Raw genomic sequence first — 27510 nt, forward strand, 5'->3', positions numbered from 1 at the left:
TCCCTTATTTTCCTTTTCTTGAGTAAAGATTGGTTAAAACATCACAGATAGTCTGAGATATACTGTCTGTTATTGTTTTAATCTTCGCTGGAAAGTTGCCTGAATTATTACGATAATTCGGGAATCGCACACACACTGTATAGTATCCGCGCTCGCACAAAGACACTTTGTACACGTAAACTAATTGAGATCTCAGTAAAAATTAAGCTATATACTTTGCGGCCATATACCCGGGGGAAAGGGAGATCTTTGTCATTAGCTATTGCCCATTACTAGGCAACGGGCATAGTTCATTTCTTTGCGGGCATGGCTAAAATCACCACTCCAATTTCCACCAAGCAGAAGACAAGATTCATTCAACATCAAAGCTGAATAAAGAATCATAATAATCGTTAAATAGCCAAAAGTCTTCTCAGAAAAACATGGGTAACGAGTCATGAGAAATGTACGGCTTTGGGAAAACTGAAGACTTATGAAGACTCCAAGTTATGAAATGATAAACCCCAGGTTGTGACCGACCCGGTTCAAGTTGGGCACAATCAAAATAATATACGTCAAGCTGTGACCTAGAGGAAACAATTAATTGCTAAGTTGGCCAAACTGTGTTCAGATAACTTTGGATTGATAATAACTACAGGGCTCTCAGAAAGAACTGCATTGATAATGATGCATCCTACCTGGATAAAAAAAAAATTATTATTATTATTGGCTGCTTACAGTGTGTAGTGCCATATTTGGCAAAACTGATCTATACATTAGATGCTGCTTATAAGTATCGGCTTGCATGGTGATGTAGATATACAGTAGGCTTACGGTTGCACCATGTGACGACGGATAGTCAAACTGTTCGAAACGTCGAGCCAATCATACTGCCTATCCTCTCCAACCGGCGCTATAGTTCTCCTTAACTATAATCTCAAGAAAAGATTACCAACAGTCTTTTTCATGACTACACACAAACTCGGGAAAGAAAGACTAGCGACAGTCCTTTTCAGGACTCCCCAATCATCCCCTCTCTCTCTCACATGGTGCAACCGTAAGCCTTCTGTATGATCTATACATGTATTGTACAATAGATTGATATTGAATATATCACTATTTCCTTTACAATCAAGATCCTATTTATAAATCTCTTTATTAAAAATGAAATTGATATGTAACAGTATCGATTATCTACAGTGCATACAATTTGTAAAAATTGTCTCCAACCAGTCATTTTATTATGTTCAAACTCTCAGGACTATCCATGAATACACTGAAACAAATTGGATATTATTTTGTTCTCAAGATAACTTATTCAAATGGTCGTGTTATGTTCAAGAATGGTTTATCACCAATTCGATCACGTAACGTGTATTTTACATTGGTTTTACATCGTTATGCTTTCTTTCCCTTTAAAACAAATTATTAATATGTTACAGGAAAGAGACATTTATCTGCCCCCCCCCCCCCCCGTTTACTAAAATTCGACAGGTTTAATTTGCAAAGTAAACAATATACACTGTCGCTCATAAAGGTGGAATATGTTTTTTTTTACCCGAATTTATGGAATTATTAAAAAAAATATTAAAAATAATAGATCTAGATAATAGTATACATTCTCAGATTTTATTGAATAACAATTTGCCAATGTGTGTTTTGCGTGACTGCTAAAGCATGTGTATGCCACTATGCTTATCAACTAGGGGACCTATGCCCTTAAGTCATAAATGACAGTAATGAGGATTAATGCCCCACAAAAGGGCACTAATATAGCATATCGACACGGTTTTGATCCTGGGGCCTCACAGTTACGAGGCCATTGCTTTGTCACTGAACCATGACTGTACGCAGCGGGGGCTAGGGTAGGGGGCAGTTTCCATAAATTTAAAAAAACACAGAAAATGCAATAAATTTTCAATAATTTATTGCATTTTACCCCGGTACCCAACATAAAAAAAATCTTCTGTGTGCCTATGCCTTGAGCCATAATGCATGGCCGTCCAGAGGATTTTTTTTATGTTGGGGACCCGGGTAAAATGCAATAAATTATTGAAAATTTATTGCATTTTCTGTGTTTTTTTATATTTATGGAAGCTGCCCCCTACCCTAGCCCCCGCTGCGTACAGTCATGGTTCAGTGACAAAGCAATGGCCTCGTAACTGTGAGGCCCCAGGATCAAAACCGTGTCGATGTGCTATATTAGTGCCCTTTTGTGGGGCATTAATCCTCATTACTGTCATTTATGACTTGAGGGCGTAAGTCCCCTACCTGATAAGCATGGTAGCATACACATGCTTTAGCATTCACGCAAAACACACATTCCAAATCATTATTCAATAAAATCTGAGAATGCATACTATTATCTAGATCTATTATTTTAAAATTATTTTTAAAATAATTCCATAAATTGGGGTAAAACTAAAATATTCCAACTTTATGAGCGACAGTGTAGTTCTTTGCATTTAAATATCATTTGATGAACATATATTTTACCTTGTATATAATACTGAACCTAATTCGTGTATTGTATTAATGTCTGATTGTTGACTATCTAGGGACCGTCTAAATGTTTCGTTCATTGGATTACTATGATAAGGTTATCTCATAGTAAAATTTTGTTATTCCATTTTCTTTTACAGTACCTATTCTTTATTGATAATACATGTATCTCAAAATCTAATTCAATTATGTGAATATTTTATATTTAAATATTCGATATAGGATTTTTTTAATGGGGTTTTTAATAAAGAGAATTGAATTACAGAAGTATATGTTTTATTTCTAGTCTTATCAACCTTTATACCCCAGCCCCCCCCCCCCCCCTTCCCCTACTCCGGGGTCGGAATGACCGCATGCGTGTTACCAAAATGTCCGGTAAAGGGGTACTTTTCGTGCGACAAAGTCCGGCCCGAGAATTGTAAAAAAAATGGTGTATTTGACTTTTCACCCGGAGATTTCTTTTAAAAAAAAAAGGGGGGGGGGTTCTTTTTTTTCTCATCTCTTTGGACTCCTGTGAGATTTTTTTTGATTTAGGGGGTCTCCAAGGCAGGAAAAGCCCGCGAAAAGCCCGCGAAAGGGGGTTTCCGAAATGTTGGCAGTCCTCAGATAGGGGGTGTTTTCAAAAAGAGGGAACAAGCATACGCGTACCCTAAATAACACTGAGTGTGGGGGGGGCGGGCTTTATACACATCAGGGAGGGAGCTCAGAACAGAGGGGCAAGATTTGTCACCGGAAAAATAATATGAAACAGACGTTCGTGTATCGCAACTGAGGGGTGAACTAAAATGACAATCACTCTTCTTCAAATCCATTAAGCAGGGCTCCCACTTAACCGAGTTGGAACCTCGAGTTGTGGCGAGCTGGCGTGATCTTATGGCAAGCAGTTTTATCATTAATACATATTTCTTGATATCAAGAATTCAATTCTTGAAATCACGAAATCGAATTCCTGATATCACGAAATCAAATTCTTGATATCAAGAGTTACCATTGCTTTACAACGTAAAATTATTTCTCGATATCAAGAATAGATTTCTTGATATCAATTAATAATAAAACGGCTTGCCATATGATCGCGCCAGCTCGCCACAACTCGAGGTTCCAACTCGGCTAAGTGGGAGCCCTGCTTTAGAGATCAAGTCGCCATACCCAGAGACCTGGGGGCGTTTCAAAAAGCCTATAAATCAATAAATCAAATCAAATCAATGACAAATGAAAAAAATCAGTGACAAATCTGATGATAACCAATCAGGAGCAAGAATTTCAGTAGCTTATAACAAAAACTGTTATTTGTCACTGATGACAAATTTTGTGAAACGCCTCCCTGAATACATTATGCAACCCCGGAAGATACTCGAAGGGACACCATAGTCTCTTATTATCAAACTTGGAAGAACAGAGCCATTATGTTAATTGCTCTGAAATGAACTAACCAACCGTTTTATCATTCTTTTATTGTTATATATGTCTTTGATTTTGTTATAATTATTGTGTTATTGTTTTTATGATGATTTTCGGAAATTAAACAAACAAACGATGCGACACGGATGCCTATATAGGCTCACCTTCTTTCCAGAACCATTCGGTCCTGGAATCTACTTTCCCCCAATTATTGTTGCCTACAATTCAGTAGAAACCTTTAAAACTAGACTCTGGGAAACAATCCAAAAGGACAATACATGCAATATAAGCATAGTCCCTCCATGCAAGAGGCTGTAATTGATGGAACTCAACTGATATGCACTAAATACACTACACACTTTCTCTCGAACGCTTATGTTCTTACTAATGATATATCCCACTTTAAGGATCATGACCAGGACCAGGAAAAAAGAACAGATTCAGATTCACAACCCGTTCGTGTTGTATGTCAACGATTTAAAAGAGAGCCAAGGAAACCATAAATTTCCCTCACTTTTCACACTAAAAAAATTACCCCCATATAGTTTTGAACCCGGGGAGGGGAGGTACTCCTTTTTGGTTTGGATGGGGTGTGCCGCTCAAGCCTCAAACCCCCTACCCGTTTTTAATGGTCATTTTGGCAGAAAATGGTACCCGTTTTTAGGGATTTTTCTCGAAATATAGACCCATCTTCGCAATATTTGGGTGTTTGCTATGTAAATTACACCCGAAAACTTTTTTTTGAAAATGTTGGAAAAACGGACCCATGTTTAGTGATATATTTTTTTTTAATGCGACCCCTGTTTAGGGATTTTTTGTGTGAAAAAGCGACCCATTAGAGCAGCACATCCCGGTATGTCTTAATATGTGAGTACCCCCCCCCCCTCCCCTCCCCCGGGGTTTTGAATTATCTTTTAAAACCTTTAAATTCAGACACGCGACTATCTTCTTAAACCTGCTATGACTGCTTATGCGACCTACCCTCACTGCCTTAGTCGATATTATTTTGGCGGTTTGAGTGTAGTAAACAGAGACAGAGAAAGGAAGAGAGTGGAGAAGAGGGAAAGATGGGTAAGAGAAAGAAAGACAGAGAGAAAGAAGAGAGAGAGTGATGAAAGAGTGAGAGAGAATGGAAGAGAAAATAAAGAATCGATAAATGGACATGAATTTTCCTTGTCCTTAATCCCTACTTGGTTTTTTGCACAATTCCCCGTAAATTTGGAATAAGTTTGTTCTTCGCCTTTTCATGAAAATGGTTGCGACAATATGGTTTATTCCTGATAGATAATTTTTTCCCTGAGCTTTATTTATCTCTCTAAATAGGCAAAAGATTGATCTATAAGGTTATTAGAAGTCACAAACTTTATCTATCAAGAATAGATCATACTGTCACAATTGTTTCAGGATGAGAGGTAAGATAAGTTTTTCCGACTTTATATGTAACTGAATATTTTCAATACTACGGATAAAAATATAAACGTACCAAAAAATGAGTTTGCAGGCTGTATGTCGTTAAAACAATATTGAGTGATTGATTTCAAGAATTTAACGGATTTCATTTTTTTGTTTGTCACGAGAAGGTCGAATTGTGAGAATTATCACGTAGCACTGATTAATGAATTTTCTTTTTACGTCCTGTTGCAAGTAAAACATCTACAAAAGGTATTGAAATGATATCCTACATGTCTGCAAATGATGAATTTGATTTGAAAAGTACGGGTAATTTCACATCCTGTTTAGAAACAAAAATATAAATCTAAGTCTTCAACCATATTTAATAACAGTCATTATAAATTGCCCTTGTTACTATTTTGAAGCCGGAAACCAAAGCAGACGACATCTTCCATTCAGATATCAATATCGATAGTAAACTTAGTTTGATTTCTCCCGTTAAAATGGCGCGCTTTTCGATCACTCTGTTTCTTGTTGTTCTGCTATACGTGTACACCGCTGAAGGTAGTGTACTTCGTGAATCCCTCAATCAAGTCGGGTAAGTGATATTTTTCTTCCAAATTTGATTCGGTTCAGGACTTATATTAATCAGAATGATTCACTTTGTTCATGTTTAACTAGCCCGACTCTAATAGATACCCATGAAAGAGTGAAATAAAGAGAAAGAGAGAGAGAGAGAGAGAGAGAGAGATTTTAAAGCAACATAGCGGAGTTGCAAGGTACGATAATAATAGTACATTTTATTTTGTTATACAATGACTACAAAGGGAAATAACACAAGTAAAATTTGAACTTTAATAAAGATTGAACAGAAAAGAAGAAGAAATGAAATAAGGCCACATCGATGATATATTATCCTCGTTTTCTTCCTTTCTATCGCTGTCTTTAATTCTCCTCTCTGTCTATTTCTGTCTTTCATGGTCTCCCCTCTCCCTCCTTTTCCGTTTCTCTTTGTATTCCTGTATCTCTGCTCTCCTCTTTCCGCCCTCATCGTGCGTGTTTGGTGGATCCCAACACCGCATCCTCTCAACTTAATTTCTCCCTCTCTCTCGCTTTTTCGCTGTCTCTTTGTCTTTCTCTGTGTATATCTATGTCTCTCGGTCTCTATCTATCTCTCTCCCTCCCCTCTATCTGTCTGTCACTCTCTCCCTCCCTCTTTCTCTCCACCTTTTCCTCCCTCCCTCCTTCCCCTCTATCTGTCTGGCTGTCTTTGTCAATTTTACTCTCTTTCTCTTCATCCCTCCCTCCTCCCTTTCTCTCTCTCTCTCTCTCTTTCTCTCTCTCTCTCTCTCTCTCTGACAATGCAGGGAGGATGGTAAATTTGACAAGTTGGCTTTAGTGATAACATGGCCCCCTTCATTTTGCCACAAGGTAAAAAAGGAACGTCATGATGATAATAATGACGATGATGATGATAATGACGATGATGATGATAATGACGATGATGATGATGATTGTGATGATAATAATAATGATGGTTATGATGATAATAATAATGGTCATGATGATGGTTATCATGATAATAATGATATCCCAATTTACAAACAAGGTTTTTTTTATCTGCGACCATCAAAATACCTGTCGCACTCGTCACCGTCTGGTCGTAGGCTCGTCGCTGACTGGTCGCAGACCGCCATTGCCTATAGTATTTTAGTAGACGGGCTGGGGGTAATAGTGTGATCGCAAGGCACTAAGGGAGAGTAGTATAAATACTATTGAACATATCCTTTGTATACCCCCCCCCCCCCCTCCATCCTTTCAAACAAACTATTATAGTGATACATCTAACTCACGTACTCTCTCATTCTTTTCTCTTTTTTTTGTGATATAACTATGGAAGATGTGCGTGAAGCCAAGTTCGGACTATAGGATTTGGACAATACACGGGCTCTGGTAAGTGGAAATACCTGTATTATAAAGCAGCATCGTTTTCAAACGGGGTACCGCAGAAGATTTCTAGGGATGCCGTGAAAGAAATTTATGACAAATTGATTTTTTTTTTTAAATCCATTATTCAATAGATGTCATTTTGGTAACATTTTAAAAAGGATTAAGTTTCTATATTTTCTCGTTCGCTTTACTCTCTCGCAACACACAGAAACGTTCTGATTTCAGGCAGTGACGTGTCAAGTGCCTATTTTAGTTAGGGAACGAGGTACCAGAATATCTCTTGAATAGCGAGGTACCCGAATATCATCACATTCGGGCAGCAAGGTGCCCGATTGTATCTCATATATCGAACTTACGTTTTAACCACGCTCGTTCGCTTCGCTCTCCCGTAACATTTGAAAACAGGGTGGCTGTTGACAACGAGAGACCCGAATATCCTCATATTGATGAATCGAGGTGGCCCAATATATGATTTTTGTATTCGTGTATTGGGCAGCGAGGTTCCCGCACACGTTATATCACATCTATTGTGTTTGTGGTCGCTCGCTTCGCTCGCTCGCAAAGTTTAGAAACAAAATGAGTCCCTACGGGTAAGCATGGCATTTACGTGTTCCAGAGTGATGGAAAATGAATCTTCTGTAATGAATCTGGGATTATGGACTATAGAACTTCTATCATAATGTACTTTACCTTTTGAATGTATGACATCATCACTTGTGGGGATCTTGAAGGCAATTTTAATTTTATGTCTCGCTTCTTATAGCAAAAATACAGATAAGGGGACAAACGAATAAACAAATAATGCACAATGAATAGGGAGATGAAGATTAGCATCGTGTTGTAAATTATGGAAGCATAACCTGTAAAGTTTAGCTGTGGCATGGTGTGTTTCCTATATTCTTAAGTACTTGTCCAAAAGTTTCTTTTAACTCAAATGCTTTATTTCTGCCAGATTTATATATTTTGTTAATCCCCTTCTCACTTCGTTGCAGGCCTTTTGCGAGTGGTGTGAAACACACTCCGACATACTGCCCAGGGGAGTACGACTCTACACTCATTAGAGTAAGCACCGTCTTGTTCGAGAGCTCTCACACTTGTTACTATAATAAATTTAATCATTAAAATGCTCTTAAAGTCACTTTCGAATTATTTATCCCGCTTTTACGGGATGTCTAAAGAAATGCCATGATGATTTGATTGGCCAAATCTTAAAATGTATTTAATCGTTCTCAGTGACATTTCGTACAGGTAACTCTCAGCAGCACCCCCTAAATTCAGTTTGAATCTACAAGAATATAAGATAAAGCTTGAGAGTAATTAGCATGAATGTTAAACGAATATAACTTTTAAAATAATGTTGAGAGAGAGAGAGAACGCTTGACGCACATCAGTGCACAAGAAACATAATATTTCGCCTTTGCATTTCGTGATAAACTTTTCCATCATAGACATTCTAACTCATAATTTCTTGGTAGCATCACCACTGACATATTTTCAGATTGATAAGTTATTTGTAAAATGTCAATAAACATGTATTAAAACAACTTTCAAAAACAAGAGGCAAAATAAATCATGATTTGATTTCCCCACATTTTCAGGGTACCTTGCGTGATGAGATGAACCAAAAATGGCCCAATCTGAGGGGCGGACCTAATGACAAGTTCTGGTGTGTATGAAAGCAAAACTATCGAGTGCTACAAAGTCCAAGTCCACTCCAAAAATAACTTACTTTCAATTTTACATACTTTTTCAAAAATTCACAACTTTCTTAGTAGTTATCCGATTTTGCTCAAACTTTTTTTGATTGGTTTGTCTGATTTTTCTGCTTCTATTGAAAGAAAGTTATTATTGGAGTGGACTTGCCCTACTGTGTACTAACAGTGATCATTATTTTGCAATGCGTCATGTATGTAAACATTGTGACTCCTGATGCGATTGTGGGAAATTCGTATTGTGCGCATACATCTAGTAATAATAATAACGATAATTACGGGCCAAGATAATAATTTGTGTAGCCCATGCAGACATCTACGATTTAATTGAACATTTTTTCGTCGAGAGTGCAGTTGTCTCTCCTTTTTGGATAAGTTTAGAAAATGATCTTAATGAGTTTAGAACCTTGGGGTGCAGTTATCATATTTCCAAAGACTGTTCGGATGTACCAAAGATCATCATACTTGCACTGTCTTGTATTGTCTCTTTTCGTTCGTTTGTGTACCGAATGATGACCGGAGCTAACTCGTCAGTACGTAAATTTCTTCGCCAGGAAACACGAATTTGAGAAACACGGAATGTGCCCCTTCGATCCGTCAGTTTTTAGGCCCCAACAGGAGTACTTCAAAGATGCGACTCGTCTCTATGGCCAGTACGACATCAAAACGTAGGTTTACCGCCGAAATGCTATACGTACCGTTAATGACGTTTTTCTTTTTGCGTAGGTAGATAAATGAAGAGAGAGAGTGGGGGAAGGGGAGAGAGAGAATGAGAAAGAGAGAATATGAGAGAGAGAGAGAGAGAGGAAGAGAGGGAGAGAGAAAGAGAGAGAGATAGAGAGAGAGAGAGAGAGAGATAGGGGAGAGATCGAGAGCGTGAAGAGAATGAGGGAGGGAGGGAGAGAGAGAGAGAGAGGGAGAGAAAGAGAAAAAAAAGACAAACAAAATAGGAGGGTTGGTTTCATGATAAAGGTTGGCTGATAATAAACAGGTGAATGAATTGCGAGCTTACAAAGCAAGCAATCGTGAGAAGAAATCTAACCTTAGAAAAAAATGCCTTTGAAAAAACAAAGTTTCATACGATCATTAAAGGTCCACTCCAAAAATAACTTAATTTCAGCGGAAGCAGAAAAATCAGACAAACCAATCAAAAAAGTTTGAGCAAAATCGGATATTTAATAAGAAAGTTATGAATTTTCAATGACATGAAAAACTGTGAAAATCACAAGAAAAATTGGTAACTCACTCATGAGTCTGTGACGTCATGTCCTCACTATCCACTAATTATTTTCTTTATATTGATAATATAAATTTCCTATTTTCTCCCTAGAATTTTATTTCTTCACAACAGCATCCAAGTTAGATTGATAGTTATATGTTTGTGTGTGGATGCCTCAATATAGAGTTGTTGTTTTTTCAGTTAAATCATGAAAATTGTGAATTTTGATAAACTATATATACATGTATATATATAAATCAATAATTATGAATATACAATATTCAGAAAATAGTATCAATTCTTCATAGTTCATAAAAGATGTGAAATGTCATGCACGCAATATGATACAAATCATATAACCTGGGCAAAGGCATGGGGAAATCAAGTTTTGGGGGATAAAAAGGGAAATTAAAGGTAAAGACCAGTATTGGCAACGCCCCAATTTCAAAAAATGAAATGGAAGCTCTCATTACCAATCATGTGAAAGAATATGTTTTGACTAATACATGATGATAAAAAATTTGCCGGGAAACTGCCTACTAATTCATATATTTGGTAAATTTATCTCTCTCATGGTCTGGTGAGAGAGATAGGGTAGTCCCATATACATCTTTCTGTGTATAGTGCTTGTAACTTTACGAAGAATGGGCCAAATTTCTTATCATTTTGATGATTCCAGAACCTTGCAGATGCTAGATGCTAGATGATCAACCTTTTCTGATCGATTCCACAACGTTTCTTTCACAATGCAATCGCATGACCATTACTGGTCTTTACCTTTAAAGGGAAAGTCCACCCCCCAAATAAGTTTGTTTCGATAGAGGCAGAATAAGAAAATCAGGTGAGTGAAAGTTTGAGCAAATTCTGAATGAAAATAAGAAAGTTATGAATTATTGAAGTTGTGATCAATCAAATACAAATTGGCAACTCTGTGACTTATTATACGACCTCTCCTTCATTTGCTTTGTGCATAATATTCCATAAAATCATGTTTTCTTCGTTATTGATGACGGAATATATATTTGTTCCTTGCAGGGGGAGTATAGAAACATATTTGCAATTATTATATTTAGGGTGCATGTATGGTTGAAATTTTTCTTGAGGGAAAATGAAAATTTTAGATTTTTTTAGTACTGAGCAAATAGAAGTTGAGCTCGCATGATACGTCATAGATTTGCCAATTTATGTTTGATTGATCACAACTTCAAAATTCCTAACTTCCTTATTTTTAATCGGAATTTGCTCAAACTTTCACTGACTTGTTTCTCTCATTTTTCTACTCCTATTAAAACTAACTTAATTTCAGGGTGGACTTCCCCTTTAATGGGATTTAACTATATAAAGCAATTGATAAATAGTGAGGACATGACGTCACAAACTGATAACCATAATATGTGCAATTTGTGTTGCGATTCTCATAGTTCTAGATACTTCTTCAAAAATTAATAACTTTCTTATTAGTTATCTGATTTTGCTCAAACTTAATTGGTTTGTCTGATTTATCTGCTTCTATTGAAAGTACGTTTTTTTTTTGGAGACTTGCCCTTTAAAGAAATAAACTAACATGATCAACAAATATCAATTTATTGATGATTGAGATTTATTCCATTTTTCTATGTTTAGAATCCTACAACACGACGGAGTTGTGCCCTCCATCCATGACAGGTATACATTGGCTCAAGTCAATACAGCACTGTATAAAGGGCTTGGCGTCTTTCCGGCGGTCTACTGTTATGTAAGTTGCCCGGGTATCCACTTGGTATGCTTAAAGTAAAAGAGTCATCAAGTAACCTATAGTCAACTCATTCATTTATTCATCCATCCATCCATCCATCCATTCTTTCATTCGTTCAGCAGTTCATTTATTCCTTCCTTCATTTGTTTATTTAGTTAGTTATTTATTCACTTATTATTCATTTATTCATTTATTCATTCATTTATTTGTCATTTATTCGTTCATTCATTCATCCATCCATTTCTTCGTTCCTTACTTTATGTTTTCATGTATTTAGTTGTTTATTCATTTATTTATTCATTCATTCATATATTCATTCATTCATATCTTCATTACCAAAATGTCCAATTACTCTCTTTTCCTTTTTTGTTGTTGAGATTTACCTTGAAGAGCGCAAATCTGTATTCATTGCTTCTCTTCAATTACCAAAATATATTAGTTGAGTTTCGGAATGACAATAACTATAATAATAATAATGATAATAATAATCTTTTAAAGTCCACTCCAAATTTTATTAAGTAGATCTAAGTTAGCGGCCTATTCAATACATAATAATTAATAATCATGAATTATTATCAACTCCTATCATAAAAAGTATTTTGAAAACCTTATCCACTCATTTACTTTGTGGTATCTTTTTAAATATGAGGGGAAGTCCACCTTATTAAGTTGGGTTTATCAGAAGCAGAAAATTAGAGGAATAGTTCAGTTAAAGTCTGAACAAAGTTGATTAAAGATAAGAAAGTAATTAATTTTTCAAGTTGCGATCAATCAAAGAAAAATTGCCAACACCTTTTTTCGTTCTTGATGACAAAATAGAACTGTCCATACACGGGTTGTATTCAAACCAGGTGCGTACGCAGGATTTTTTTCGAGGGGGGGGGGGGGGGGGTTAAATGTAAAAATCACGCCGAAAACTTCCCAGCCGCTGAAAAAGCGGGGGGGGGGGGGTAAGAGGACATATTTTATTTTTTGTGTGTCCTTAAATTTGAAGATTTGGCCGATCAATGTTTAGATTCGTTTGGGGGGGGGGGGGTAAGGTCAGCTTTTGGGGGTCACCATTACCACAATTGTTTTATTTATTTTTTATTATTATTTTTTTAATTACAAAAACAAACAAGGGGGGGGGGTTCCTCCAAAACACACACATAAAAAAGTTAAAGGGGGGGGGGGTTCACCCCCCCCCCACCCCCTGCGTACGCGCCTGATTCAAACAAATATCGCCATAATCATATTTAGGGTGTATGTATACGATGAAAATCTTTGTGAGGGAATATAAAAAATATCGGATTATTTTGTTACGGAGCAAATGAGAGAGGAGCTCTGTGTTTGATTGATCTCAACTTCAAAAGTTCAGACGAAGAAGTTGAATGCAAAATTTTAATTATACAGGGCAAATAACATAACCTCAATAAATACTAATGCGCATGGTTTATTTACTGGTTACCGTGGCAACAGGAAGTAAAAGGTATCCAGTTCTTGTTAGAAGTGCGCATGTGCTTTGACCTCAACCTTCGACCTATCACCTGCGGGGATGCCTTGGTAGGAGGGGGCAGGTGCAACCCCAAGAAGGAAATCATTTACTCGCCTACCGAGATCAAAGTCAACCACCAGATTTTGACCACGTCGGGGGACCTCGCAGTCCATTTCTTAGTCGACATCGCCGAGATGGATGCGAGGGATAAGATGATGGATGAGGAGGAGGATGACCACGTCGAGCTGTGGCAGAATCTTAACCAAAACATCGATGAGGAGTAGATGTAGGGTGACTATATAATACAGTCGCCATCAGTTAAATCAACTTTAACATATCTAATAGTGTAATTTAGTTTAGCGTATGAAATTGAGACTCTGTTTTCTGTCTCCTTGAAAAAGTATAACACAATTTATACATAAAATCCACTTCAAGACCAATTTTTTCTTCAGTCTCCCCTTGGAGGTTTTTATAATTCAGATTAAATATAATTAAGAAAAAGAAAAAACAAAATGGCAATGTTACACATCAATGTAATATAGGATTAGAGATGTATTACTTGATAAGTTGATTTGTGTATACAGTATATATAGGTGATGTACAGGCAGGGTGTGTACAGGGACAGATTTGGGTAATTGATGGTAAATATTCAAATCATATTAGAGTGGTTGACTCATGCTTACATTAGATTTGAAGTTGAAGTAAAAATCAAGATATATAAGCTCAAAACTTAACCTCAATCGTCACCTACTATACATAAATGTTTATGCCCTGTCAGGCCCAATAGTTTTGTTCTGCGTATATGTATTCTTTGTTTTGATCTGATAGTTTAATTCCGTTTTTATTTCACGACCCCTTTGTTAACAAGCCCAGTGAATAAATAGATAAATAAAAAACTCATTCAACAAACTTTTGAGTGCTTTGTAAATGCCCCAAAAATGAATAACACTAAAAACAGTCCTTAAGAAGTTATCAGTATCTTATTAATTTTCAAATTATACATAATTATAATAAAATCTTAGAGGAAATCAAACGGTTGTCTGTTTCATAATAACAATGCAATATCATTGGAGTAAACATGGGTAGTGAAAGAAGAGGAGAGAAGAGGAGAGAAGAGGAGAGAAAAGTACAGAGAGAGAGAGAGAGGGGGGGAGAGAAGGTGAGAAGAGAGATGGACAGAGAGAGAGAGAGGGGGAGAGAGAAGGTGGTAAGAGAGATGGACAGAGAGAGAGAGAGAGAGAGAGAGGGAGAGAAGGTGGTAAGAGAGATGGACAGAGAGAGAGAGGGGGAGAGAGAAGGTGGTAAGAGAGATGGACAGAGAGAGAGAGAGAGAGAGAGAGGGAGAGAAGGTGGTAAGAGAGATGGACAGAGAGAGAGAGAGAGAGAGAACAGGGGTAGGAGAGAGAGAGAGGGAGAGAAGGTGGTAAGAGAGATGGACAGAGAGAGAGAGAGAGAGAGAAAGAGAAGGTGGTACGAGAGAGAGACAGAGAGAGAGAGAGAAGGGGTAGGCGAGAGAGAAAGAGAGAGAGAGAGAGAGAGAGAGAGAGAGAGATAGGGGGTAGGAGAGAGAGAGAGAGAGGGGCAGAGAAGGGGTACAAGAGAGAGAGAGAGAGAGAGAGAGAGAGAGAGAGAGGGAGAGAGCAAAAGGGAGACATAAGAGAAAGAGAGATAAAGGTATAGATGTAAAGGAGCATCGGATTTAGAGAATGGGAAAGAGATTAGAGATGTTTAAAGCCCCTCTAAAATGTTGGGAGCCCCAAATTCGCCAAAAAATTACCGGCAAAGTTCTAAATTTTATCATAATGTGAAAGAGAATGTCACTTAGACACACATCTGCAAGATTCCCCCCCCCCCCCACCAAAACAAAATGGGTTAGAAGAGTAATGTTGATAAAAGAATACATATTTTGGGTTTTCTGTTGTCTCAGAAAACCTCAATTTTGTATTCTTTCATCAATATTCGATTTCAAACACATTTTTTTGGAAAAAAGTCTGTGTCTTAAATGACATTCTCTTTCACATTATGACACAGTTTCTGTGACATTTTTCCATCAAATATTTGGGGCTCCCAACATTTTCGAGGGGCTTTAAACTCGCCCCAGATAAGCAGACAAGACATGACATTTTGGACCAGACAAAAAGAAATAACCATCTTAAATTCCAATTCAGTCTAAAGGAAGGAGACTTTGGGCAATCGAGGTTTCATTCCATTACCATGTAAATAGAGGCTATACATGTTTATCTTTAGCAGGCTAGTCTAGGAAATACATTCATTTTGCAAGGTCAAAATCTTAAAGGTAAAGACTAGTTCTGGTCATGCCATTGCATTGGGAAAGAAACGGTGTGGAATCGATCAGAAAAGGTTGATCATCTAGTATATTAAGTATTGGTGTGTACTGCAAGATTCTGGAATCATCAAAATGATAAGTAATTTGGCCCAGTCTTGGTAAAGTTACAAGCACTGCACACAGAGAGATGTACATGGGTCTACGCGACATGTGCGCGACACATGCGTTATATCTATCAGGTCCAAGTATATATAATAATTTACCAAATATATCAATTAGTAGGCAGTTTCTCAGCAAAATTTGTGTCATCACGTATTAGTCAAAGCATATTCTTTCACATGACTGGTAATAAGAGATTCCATTTTATTTTTTTAGAAGGAGGCGTTTCCAAAACTGGTCTTTACCTTTAAGTTCATGGTTTTAGTGTAATCAAGTGAAATTTAAAAAAAAATGCATTATGGCTCTGCTTTTATACTCTCTGACAATCTGCAAGCATAACAAAACAAAACAAAACACAAGCCATGAATTGTAATAGTATTCAAAAGTTTATTCTTAAAAGTATCCAAGGCAGTTATTTACTTTTAAACTCAAGTTATTTACTTTTAAACTACCATCAATATCATATCAGTAAATTTTCTTCCTAAATAAGCTAGTATAATTGCAACACTTTGGATAGCCTTTTATTTAAAGTACAATATTGCAAATTCCTGACAATAACAATGGAAACACAATTATACTTCAGTATTATTACAATTAAATACATGTACAAATTTTACATTTATCATTTACATACGTTTGAAAAAACAATATCGTCTTTTATAGGTGTACAGTTTGCAACTTTGCACCCTATAATAATGAAAATATATAAATATCAAAACAAATTTTTGAGACGATGACAACAAAATTACTTGATATGGCACAAAAAGTCAGGTGTATCCAAAATATTAATATAATATTGGATGGCTATGAGTGTAATACAAGAAACAATTGCTCGAGCTATGACAATATTGAACGAGTCTAAATGACTAAAACTCCTGCTTCCAATGAATCTTCAAAGGATTTTATAATAAGTTATATGTATATATAGAGAGAGTTATCATACCAGAAAGGCAAAATATAAACTTTTAGAAAGTAAAATACATGTTTAAATTTCACATCTCAATATTAAGCCTTCTTCTGTTGTTTTATTCCCTTACTGTATAAAGAATATAAACATGCCTTGTTATGCTGTAATATTTTCCTTCACTAGTTTTGAGTCTTTCACAGTGGATTCACTTTCTTTATTATCGCCTTTATTATCACCTTTATTATCTTTATTATCTTTGCCCTGTACTGAAAAACTTTATATTTTTCTTCAAGTAAAGTTTCAATCATACATTCACCTGTCCTTATATACGATCATTGCAAATATGTTTTTACATAACCACTGTATGAAACAAATCTATTCCGTCATCAATAACTAATACTGTTTTCACACTGGCAATATTTTGCTTAACCCCGTACTATAGGTGGGGTTAAGGGGGAGTTTTAGCCCCACCTATAGTACGGGGTTAAGCCTATTCCACTTTCTGTTCAGACTGGTTTTTACCAAAGTGGGCTAAAGTTGGCTAACCCCACCTATAGTACGGGGTTAACTAACCCTGCAAAATAGCAGGGCTAACTCCGCAATTGTGGTGCTAACTCCTGCTAACCCCGCAATTGCGGTGCTAAGCAAATGAATGAGAACAGAAACGAAAAATAGTCCGGTACTACACAATGGAGCGTATCGCAGCTGGCCAGATGCGAAGTATGTCCAATCATAACATTAACGATATCCGGGGTTAACGAAATGCAGTGAGAACAGCAGGAATTTTCTTATTCCGGAATAGGCGCTAGTACTGGACTAAAAACATCGTGTGTGAAAAGCCAAAACAAATAGTCCGGGGTTAAGGATAGTACGGGGCTAAGCAAAGTACGGGGTTAAGCAAAACCAGTGTGAAAAGAGTATAAGAAAATTACAGATAATGAAATTTTCTGTACAGAGCAAATTGGAAAAGAGCTTGCAAGATACATTACAGAGTTGCCATATCAGTGTTTGATTTATTGCAGCCTTCAAAATTCATTACTCTCTTATTTTTCATCAGATTTCGTTTCATGGAAGACATGGTGCATGATAATTATAGTCCAAAATCAAAGTCAGTCATGAAATCCAAATATGCATTCACATTTCATCATCGAAATGCCAGAAACAGGTAAAGTGTATTATCGTTATTATAATTTTGACTGAATATGAAATGACATGAAATCTTAAGGATTGAAAAGCTTGGCATTATCCTTTTGTAATAGTCCAAGTCAGAAATGTTAGTTATTTGAGTAAAGTCAAGAACACAAATAGCAAAGCTTCTATTACAAATATGTTTGGTGTGCACAGTATGAAAACTTCATATCTTCTTCAGCTAGTGCTACAAATGTTTTTAGAAATACATGTGCAAGGAGGCATGTACCCACAGAAATAAGTCTGCTCTTATCAATATGAACCTCATTGTATTACAGTGGAACCTGTCTATAAAGACCACACAAGGGAGACAAGAAAAGTGGTCTCTATAGGCAGGTGGTCTTTATAGACAGTTGCCTTTAGTATATGTTTCAATGAGAAACCATTTTCAAGGGAAACAAAAATGTGGTCTTTGTAGACAGGTGGTCACTACAGCAGGTTTGTATTATCACCACAATCTGGATTATTAGTGCATATAGAGGCAGCTGGGTGAAGTATAGGAATATTACTCTTGACGTTATAAATACCCAAAATGGCAGACAATAAATTGAAGACAATCTGATTCCAGCAGTGTAATCTTACCAGGCAGGCAACACAGATAGTCACCATGACAATCACCAACAGTGATATCAGGGATGAGACAGAGAAATTTCCCAAAAAGGAGGAAGATTATTAAATGAGGGTCCCCTGGCAACGCCCCTAGGAGGGGGTTATGGGGTCTGTGCCCCCTCCCCCTATCATAAACGGACACGTTTTCCTTGCATTTAAATTCTTAATTTGAGAAAATATTTGTTACCCCCATCTACCTTAAAGGGACTCTATAACAATGTTCAGATGAAAAAGAAAGACAAAAAACTTTAATTTCTGTTTTTTCCCGTCCTGAATTATCAAAATCAGCGCAAATCCGCTGATCTGTGGAGGAATCTCATTCCTGTGTTAGCTTACCAGGCAGGCATCACAAATACTTACCATGAGAAGCTCCATCAATGAGCTTTCTACACGGTAGAACTGATAAATTATTTTTGCAATGCTGTTGTTGTTTTTTGGTGTTATAGCGTTTCATTCTTTTTAAGAATATTTACACCTTTCCCTTTTTTGTCTTACTTTTTCGTTTACTATATGTATTTGGAAATTCATTCTGTTTATAAATCTCTAGTTTTTGATAATATATTCTTTTTTTTTTCTTCATCTTCTTTTCCTTTTTTTAATAACTTAATCTCAGATCCACCGGTCCACGAAAACTCCTCACCTCAATTGGCACCTTCCTGCCAGATCGGCGAGGTGCGTTACGCATACTTCTCGGCCATTATTGGCCTAGGCAACCCTGGTGCTGGTGAAAGGATTCTGGGGTAGATCTTTGGAGTCTCTTGTTTGTTTACCGTCCTCAGTCCTCAATGATCTGTACTCAAGGCTTAATACTCTAGCGCAATGATGTCGTTGTCCCAGCATAGAGTCTTGCTGATGCAGATAATCCTCTTTGATTCCCTTTTTTAGATTCTGTAAGGGATATTTTATAACATTAAAAAATAATACAAAATTACATATTTTTTCTTCTAGTTTACCATGCACACGCGAGGAAAAAGATTCAAATATTCTCTGCAATCACTTTACTGATTTATTAGTCATTTTTTGGTGTACAATAATTGTAGATCAAATATATAGCACCAAGATATATTTTTATGATTAATGATCTCAAAAAAAAATCAAAGTTTCTATGATCATTGATCGCAAAGATAACCAGCATGTTTATTAAAAGTATTTATACAGGAGACTTGTAAAATTGTTACTAGTATTTCAATGTAGAAAAGGTCAGGAAAAAAGAACCCCTATAGGAATGTCACCAGTCTGTTTCTACCAAAGCCCAGTTAACAGACTTTAGAAGGTTGACTGGATATCTGGAAAGTGGTAATGTATTGTGTCACATGACCTGTTTGCTCATGCTAAAGTCCGAAAAACATTTTCGACGGAGCTGAAATGATCATACCCAAAGAAAAACCCACATCTGGAGACGAGTACACAAAATTTCTGTTAGCCTTATAATTTGACTATGGCGTGTTTTGACAGAGGTGTGTACGTGGAATACATGTAAGTTTAGAAATTAAGGGTACTTAAAAATCCTGTCGGAGCACGCCACACGATACTTACTTTCTACAAGCCTCTGTTGTTTCTTTGTACCATGTATCATTGCTGTAAGGTAGAAGAAGAACGGTAAGATACAGATGAAGACGCTCAGGACAATCACTGCTAAATACTCTTTCTTGGTCTTCCGGCAGTGGTAGTCTTTCCATAGGACCCGTGTCCGGTTCATCTACAAGAAAAGAAAACATAGTTGAAGATAATACAGTCAAACCTGTCTATAGCGACCGCCCAAGGGAAACACAAAAACTGGCCTTTGTAGACAGGTGGTCTTTATAGACAGGTTCCTTAAGTACATGTATATGATTCAATGAGAAACCATTTTCAAGGAAAACAAAAAATGTGGTCCTTGTGGACAGGTGGTCTTTGTAGACAGGTGGTCACTAAAGCAGGTTTGACTCTATATGTATTAAAGTAAACTAAATCTCAATCATATGACCATCATGTTCTCTCAAGACAACTCTTAGTTCCTTTTGTTTTTAAAAACACAATTTTATTTTTTATTTTTTAAAGGGTTTCTTAAATTCCAACATGAAATGTTGAATTAATATAGGGAAAATTATTACACCTCGTGGTACTCAAAAAAGGGCGGGGGGGGGGGGAGACTAAAACTGATCTCTTACCAAGTCTATGATGTCCATACAGAGTTGTTCGTCACTGAAGCCATTGTAGAGATTATTCAGCGTCTCATATTCCTCACTGCAATTACCACATAACGTCAGGTTGGAGCCGATTGGAACAGGGTTGTCCTGTGTAAAGTGATATCATAATATTCTGTTTCAGTAGATCAAACTGAATCTTGAAAGGTATAATGTGACCTTGTCTGGGCTCCGTTGCATAAAACTTACCATCAGGGGAAAAAATACAAGGAGACTCGGGGCAAATTAGCCCCCGAAATGCCAAATAATCCCCCATTTCCATTTCCCTGTAATGCAGTTACCATTGACGGTAATTTTGACATTAATGGTAACTTCCATGGCAACCTTAATTTGATTAGCTGATGAGTGAAGTTACCATGGTAGTTAAAGGAAACCAAAACCTTCACACTAAGTTACTTTTATTGTAAAGTTTAAAAGATTTGAATAAAATCAGTGAAAATTTGAACAAAATTGGGCAAGGAATAAGGAAGTAAGAGCTTTTTGAAATGACTAGTCACTAGAGAGCGGTTTTCAATTTGATGACATCATCTGTGAACAACTCTCCATGCCTTTTGTACATGAACTTTCACAATTTTTTTGTTTTCTTCGTATTTATTTGTGTTCTTGATCCGACTTCATAACATGTGAAGGAGAATATCATTTTGCATTCTATATCTTGCTTTCGGGGGAGTACATTATCTCAATCACAAGAAAGAAGGAAAAACATGAAATTTGATGTACAAAAGGCATGGAGAGTTGTCCACAGATGATGTCATCAAATTGAATACCGCCCTCTAGTGACTAGTCATTTCAAAAAGCTCGTACTTCCTTATTCCTTGCCCGATTTTGTTCAATTTTTCACTGATATTTTTCAAATATCTTAAACTTTACAATAAAACTAATTTAGTATGAAGGTTTTGGTTTCCTTTAATATTGATGGCAAAGTTACCAACAGTAATTTTTATGCTACATGGCCCTGATATACCACAATACATGTTCTTCTGAAGCAATTGCCTACCATGTATTGTGGTTATTATGCTTAAAACAGAAACGTACCATTTTATGTTAAATACATATTACTACTTTTCAAAATTTTCATCAGGACAGGATCATTCATAACAAGTAAATTCATGCATACTTCCTAATGTGATCTGAATAATTGCCTCGTTGTATATTTGTATTATCGTTACACAATAAAACATTTATCATTCAAGAAATACTGATAACAAGCATTTATAAAGTAACTTAAAATAACTAATACATGTACACGTACATGTATGTTGCTATGATCATAAATTATCAAAATAGTGAAAGACATATTCTCATAAAACAATTGTTTGATGATTAACCATGATTCTCCCTCTTCCTATAAACAGGTTACAATCGTGAAGGTTAACCTTCCTTCATCACTTCACTATCTCTTTCTCTACTACTGGTATGTAAGAAAAAAATACTACTACATCTACTTCTACTACGTCTACTACTACTATGTCTGGTGATTGGTGATTGCGATGGTGATGGTCAGGGTTGTTTGATTTAAATCATGTCGATTTAAATCATGATTTAAATCGCGATTTAAATCACTTGATTTTTTTCAAAAAAATCACTGATTTAAATCAACTTTTATGAAAAAAATTAGTTTTCTCTATTTTCTCTTCTTCTTAACAGATACTTTCAATGTAATCATTTTCATTTCTGTTCCACATGCTTTAGAGATACTTTAAAAGAATGATACACCCTCATGGAGTCTGATTTAACACCACTGTTTTATTTTCAAATTGTAAAACAAGCAAAACTGATGAAAACAACAAGTTTCTAACGAAGTAATGATAAATAACTCTCTGTATGTACACCAAACTGTTAAATCTTCAATAAAATAATATATAAAATCTACAAAGGTGCTCAAAGTCCACAACTTGGATACTTTTACAAAACAGCTGAACTACTTGTATGTACCTCCTTCTTGTTACTATTAATACCCATTCTTTCAATTACTTAAGTTGAAGGCATATGTGTACATTTGATAAGAATTACATGTATATTTGCATGCTTGTGTATTTTCTTATCAATACCCATACATTCAATTACACAATTTCAAAGTACACATGTATACTTAATAAGTAAGAATTTAAAAATGGGAAAGTTGCTGGGCAAGTGTTACTGTATGCAGCAATACAACTGCTGTGCTTGCTTGTTCATGTAATAGTTTGAAAAAACAGCACATCAATGATGTGGTGGACAGTGGTGCTTATCCTGCATCTTGCAACGAAATTTATTGAAGTTTTATTTGGAACTGAGGTTACACTGTAATGAAAACATAAAATGTGTATTTTGTTACAAGCATATCAGGAAGTGCCTATTGCAAATCTGGTTAAATATTACATTCAAATTAGATGTTAACGTACAGACTGATATAAAAATTTCAAGAGTTTAAATGTATACATAATACATAACATTACTTGGGCTTCCATAAAATGTCCCTCTCTATAATGCAAATAAATAAAAAAAAAAAAAAAAAAATTACCTGTATATAAGTGGATTATTGTGTCAAATAGTACAATACACATGTTCAAAAGACTACTTGACCACTATTATTGGTGTAAAACAGTTTAAATATAGTCTAAAACTTGTTAAGTGTGACCATTATTTTTCGTTGGAAAAAAATCAAAAAAATCTGATTTAAATCATAAAAATCCGATTTAAATAAAAAAAATCAACAACCCTGTTTATGGTGCTGATGAGGATGGTGATGATAATGATGTTGATGGTGTTGATGATGATGATGATGATGATGTTGATGGTGTTGATGATGATGATGATGGTGTTGATGATGATGATGATGGTGAGGTTGATGATGATGATAGTGGTGATGATAATGACGATAGTGGTGATGATGATGATGATGATAGTGGTGATGATGATGATGATGATGATGATGATGTTGATGGTGTTGATGATGATGATGATGATGATGTTGATGGTGATGATGATGATGATGATGGTGTTGATGATGATGATGATGGTGAGGTTGATGATGATGATAGTGGAGATGATAATGACGATAGTGATGATGATGATGATGATGATAGTGGTGATGATGATGATGATAGTGGTGATGATGATGATGATGATAGTGGTGATGATGATAGTGGTGATATTGATGATGGTAGTGGTGATGATGACGATGTTGATGATAGTGTTGATGATGATGATGATGATGATGTTGATGGTGGTGATGATGATGATGATAGTGGTGATGATGATGATGATAGTGGTGATGATGATGATGATGATAGTGGTGGTGATGATGATAGTGGTGATATTGATGATGGTAGTGGTGATGATGACGATGTTGATGATAGTGGTGATGATGATGATGATGATGATAGTGGTGATGATGACGATGATAGTGATGATGGTGATGATGATGATAGTGGTGATGATGATGATAGTGGTGATGATGATGATGATGATAGTGGTGATGATGATAGTGGTGATGATGATGATGATAGTGGTGATGATGATGATGATAGTGGTGATGATGATGATGATAGTGGTGATGATGATGATGATGATAGTGGTGATGATGATGATAGTGATGATGATGATGATGATGATGATAATGATGATGATGATGGTGGTGGTGGTGGTGATGATGATGATGCTGATAACGAAAATGATTGGTGAGTATGAGTATGATGATGCTGACAATGATGATGATAGTGGTGATGATGATATATTTTATAGTGGCATGATCCACCACCTAGGTGCTCATGGCACATCAAATATATCAGTTCAACTCTGTACGTGCACAGCTCGTGGTATACAATGTACATAGTTAAACAATAAACAGTTCAAGAAGCAATTTGCAATGTTCAGACAAATTCCTTTTACATCAGAATGGCTAGTTCTCATTAGACAATTAGAATCAATACTTACCGAGGATCCACCATTGTACCGAAAGCAGGCCCATGTGTCCCGGTATTTCTCTTTGAATTCACGAGTCGAGTTGGTTGCATTAAAGTTCTGCTTTTCATCATAGCAATCTGTGTGCGGTCAAAACAAAGAAGAAAAGAAAGATATATATCAGCAAGAATATAGGATAAAATCACCATCTAGATGTAGATGAGGCATACAAATGGCAAAATGCAATCAACAAGAATAAAAATAGAGTTGGGAATTAGTAGCCCTCCCCTCCCCACATCTTTTTCTGTAGGTAGAAAATAAAACCATTGACCAGAATAAACTTCTATGATGGAATTGTGAAGCTATCTTCAATATATTCAATCATAGCACAACAAACCAATATCCCTAATAAAAGCTGTACATACATACAAGGTCATGTACATGTGGGCATATCAACTGTACTACTGTTTTTTCAAATTTCTGGGGCTGTTGTAAATATTATTATTACTTTGAAACACGAAAAAAGTATTAATTACAAATTAGGCTTGAAAGGGAAGTAGAAAAGGAGAAGTTGAGTTCCTAAATACTAATTAAGTATATAATCAAAGGTAGATTACAAAAAAATAGTTTGAATGGGTAACATATTTAAAAGTGTGGCGGTAACAAATTGAAATCATAAGTAACCTATTACTCTCTGTAGGTGTGGCTGAAATCATTATGCAATATTTTGCAAATGATCCTGTATAGGAAACATGCATGAAGAAAATAATAACAAATCTAATGCAAGCAACTCAACAATCTCTGTAATATTAAAGCAAACTATATAGTAAAAAGAAAAAAACTGTGTCAGGATATGATCCACACATAGCTATAACAAATATATCTTGTCTTCGCATTTAAGGTCTATGTTTCAGCAATATTAACAAAATTACTAACTATAAGTGTAATAGTTTAACAATATCATTAATGGAATGATTAAATTCAAGATTTGATTTGATTTGATTTTTTTTTAAATTGAGTAAAAAAATATTTAAATGGTTAAATCTTGTGAACCTTTGTGAGATCCAATTGTACAGGTGAATAATTCTTACTTTGACAATACCCATCATGCCACAGCTGAGCGAGGAAGGTTTGCGTTTGACTCACAATCTGCAGTTTATCTGAAACCAGTATGTCTTCCTTACATTCTGCATCCTGTAAAATAAATGTTTATAAACATTATCTCTTTCTTTCATAAAATAAGTTTTACTCTAGATTTCCGTTTGTCTTTCCAATGGTCACAGGCAGTTGATCAAAAAATAGCATTATCGTACTTGAGAGTAAATTTGTCAAATTTAATGTTCAAATTGTCAAAAGATGTACATTTTAGAAGTGATTGTAGTTTAAAATCAGCATAAAACCTCCAAATATTCACGTTAATAAATAACAAAACAAAGCTTTGAAACAATTTTTACATGGGTTTGCTAAATTTGATGATTTTTTTTCATTTTAATTTTTAAATTACCAATGTTTTAAAGAATTTTGCAATCAATTTCAAATATAATTTATTAGAATAATGGTATTGCCTTGCTTGAACAAAAATTCAATGATACATATATATTCCCATTCTAAAAAATACTTTCTATCTCAATTTCCATATTGTCATCTTCTTAAAATAATGGCCTGCTTTCATACAACTTACAAGACAATTTACTTTAAACTAGTAGTTTGACTTTGAACTGCCCTTAAAGGTAATACAAAGTTTTGGAAAATTTTGAAAATTGGGTGGATAGTGAATCTTTACAATTTTGATGGATGCCCCTGTGGATGTTTTATAAGCACTAAAAAAATTAGCCCCTAAAACACTTCTGTTTTCGAGAAAAATTTAATATAAAAATTTACCGGTGCTCCCAGTAAATTTTGATAAAGTTAAAATAGCGCCTATGGCCATGCAATGGGAGCTGCGACCATGAAAATCTCAGAATATGTAATTGTGATATATAATTTCCAAACGGGATTAGCGAATCGGTCGATTTTAGTCAAGAAACATTGTTTCATAGCTAAATTAAAATCTTGACCTTGAGAGGGAGCTATACAACAAAAAGAGTTTATTATTTATAATTTCATAATTTTAGACTCGATTTCAACCGCAACAATGATCAATGAATATTGTAGGAACGCATATGCTTCCAAATGTTCCAATATGTTAATTTGAACCAAATTCATGACCCCCATACGGTAGGCCTATACCAAAACTTTGTAATACCTTTAACATAACACTTACAGATTCAATATTATTCCATGCTTTCTTTGATTGCTCAAATTCGAAGACACAATGCCCGCAATACAATACTGGTTTAGCATTTCTAACTGCACACTCGATGAAAGCAGAAGAAGCATTGCTGTAATCGTTCAACAATTCCTGTCTGTGAAGGCATTTTGTAAAATCTTTCTCCGCTGGCAATGAAACATCATTGTATTGATCGTAAATATCAAGCAAAATCTGTTCTTGGACGAGAGAATTGTTTATTGTTCTTGAATAATCAGAATAACCTGTAGCTGCTTGACCTTGTCCATTTGATTTTAAGCTTAGAGTATTGACTGGTAGAGAATCATTATTAACAGAAATTGCGTGTAGATTCCCGCTGGTACTCGTCGGCATCCACTCGTCGCTACCCGCCGGGTCTGCGGGGGCAGGAGGGGAGCACAAGCTGGCCGTCAAAAGGGAAGTGTAGATGGTGACAAATGATGGCAGAAATAAAGGCTGCATAATGTTAGTTTTTCTTGTAGGTACCACATAAATCCAAAAACACAAGTTCAAGGGTAATTGATCAAGAAATGCAGTCACGCATGTCAGGGTATTCAACAAATTTAATTCCCATTCACGCACTTGTCTGACTTGAAAAGTCAACCAAGATCAGATTTCTGGATCAAGTGATGTATCAT

General features: G+C 35.8%; 2 long non-coding RNA genes across 2 annotated transcripts; one reads left to right on the forward strand and one right to left on the reverse strand.

The window, feature by feature from the left end:
• Nucleotides 1-5705: 5705 nt before the first annotated feature.
• LOC100891653 lies at nt 5706-13854 on the forward strand. The gene is made up of 8 exons (XR_004065964.1): nt 5706-5872; nt 6642-6705; nt 7175-7227; nt 8217-8286; nt 8823-8890; nt 9491-9604; nt 11779-11890; nt 13349-13854. It is a non-coding gene; the product is annotated as a ribonuclease DdI (long non-coding RNA).
• A 3811-nt stretch (nt 13855-17665) lies between these two features.
• On the reverse strand, nt 17666-27506 carry LOC100891936. The gene is made up of 6 exons (XR_004065843.1): nt 26849-27506; nt 25677-25779; nt 24619-24725; nt 20665-20790; nt 20051-20213; nt 17666-19402 (listed from the first exon to the last, which is right to left on the reverse strand). It is a non-coding gene; the product is annotated as an osteopetrosis-associated transmembrane protein 1 (long non-coding RNA).
• Between the last annotated feature and the right edge of the window lie 4 nt (nt 27507-27510).

Source organism: Strongylocentrotus purpuratus, unplaced genomic scaffold (genome assembly GCF_000002235.5).
Source record: "Strongylocentrotus purpuratus isolate Spur 01 unplaced genomic scaffold, Spur_5.0 spur5_scaffold_21, whole genome shotgun sequence".
Classification (NCBI taxonomy): Eukaryota; Metazoa; Echinodermata; class Echinoidea; order Camarodonta; family Strongylocentrotidae; genus Strongylocentrotus; species Strongylocentrotus purpuratus.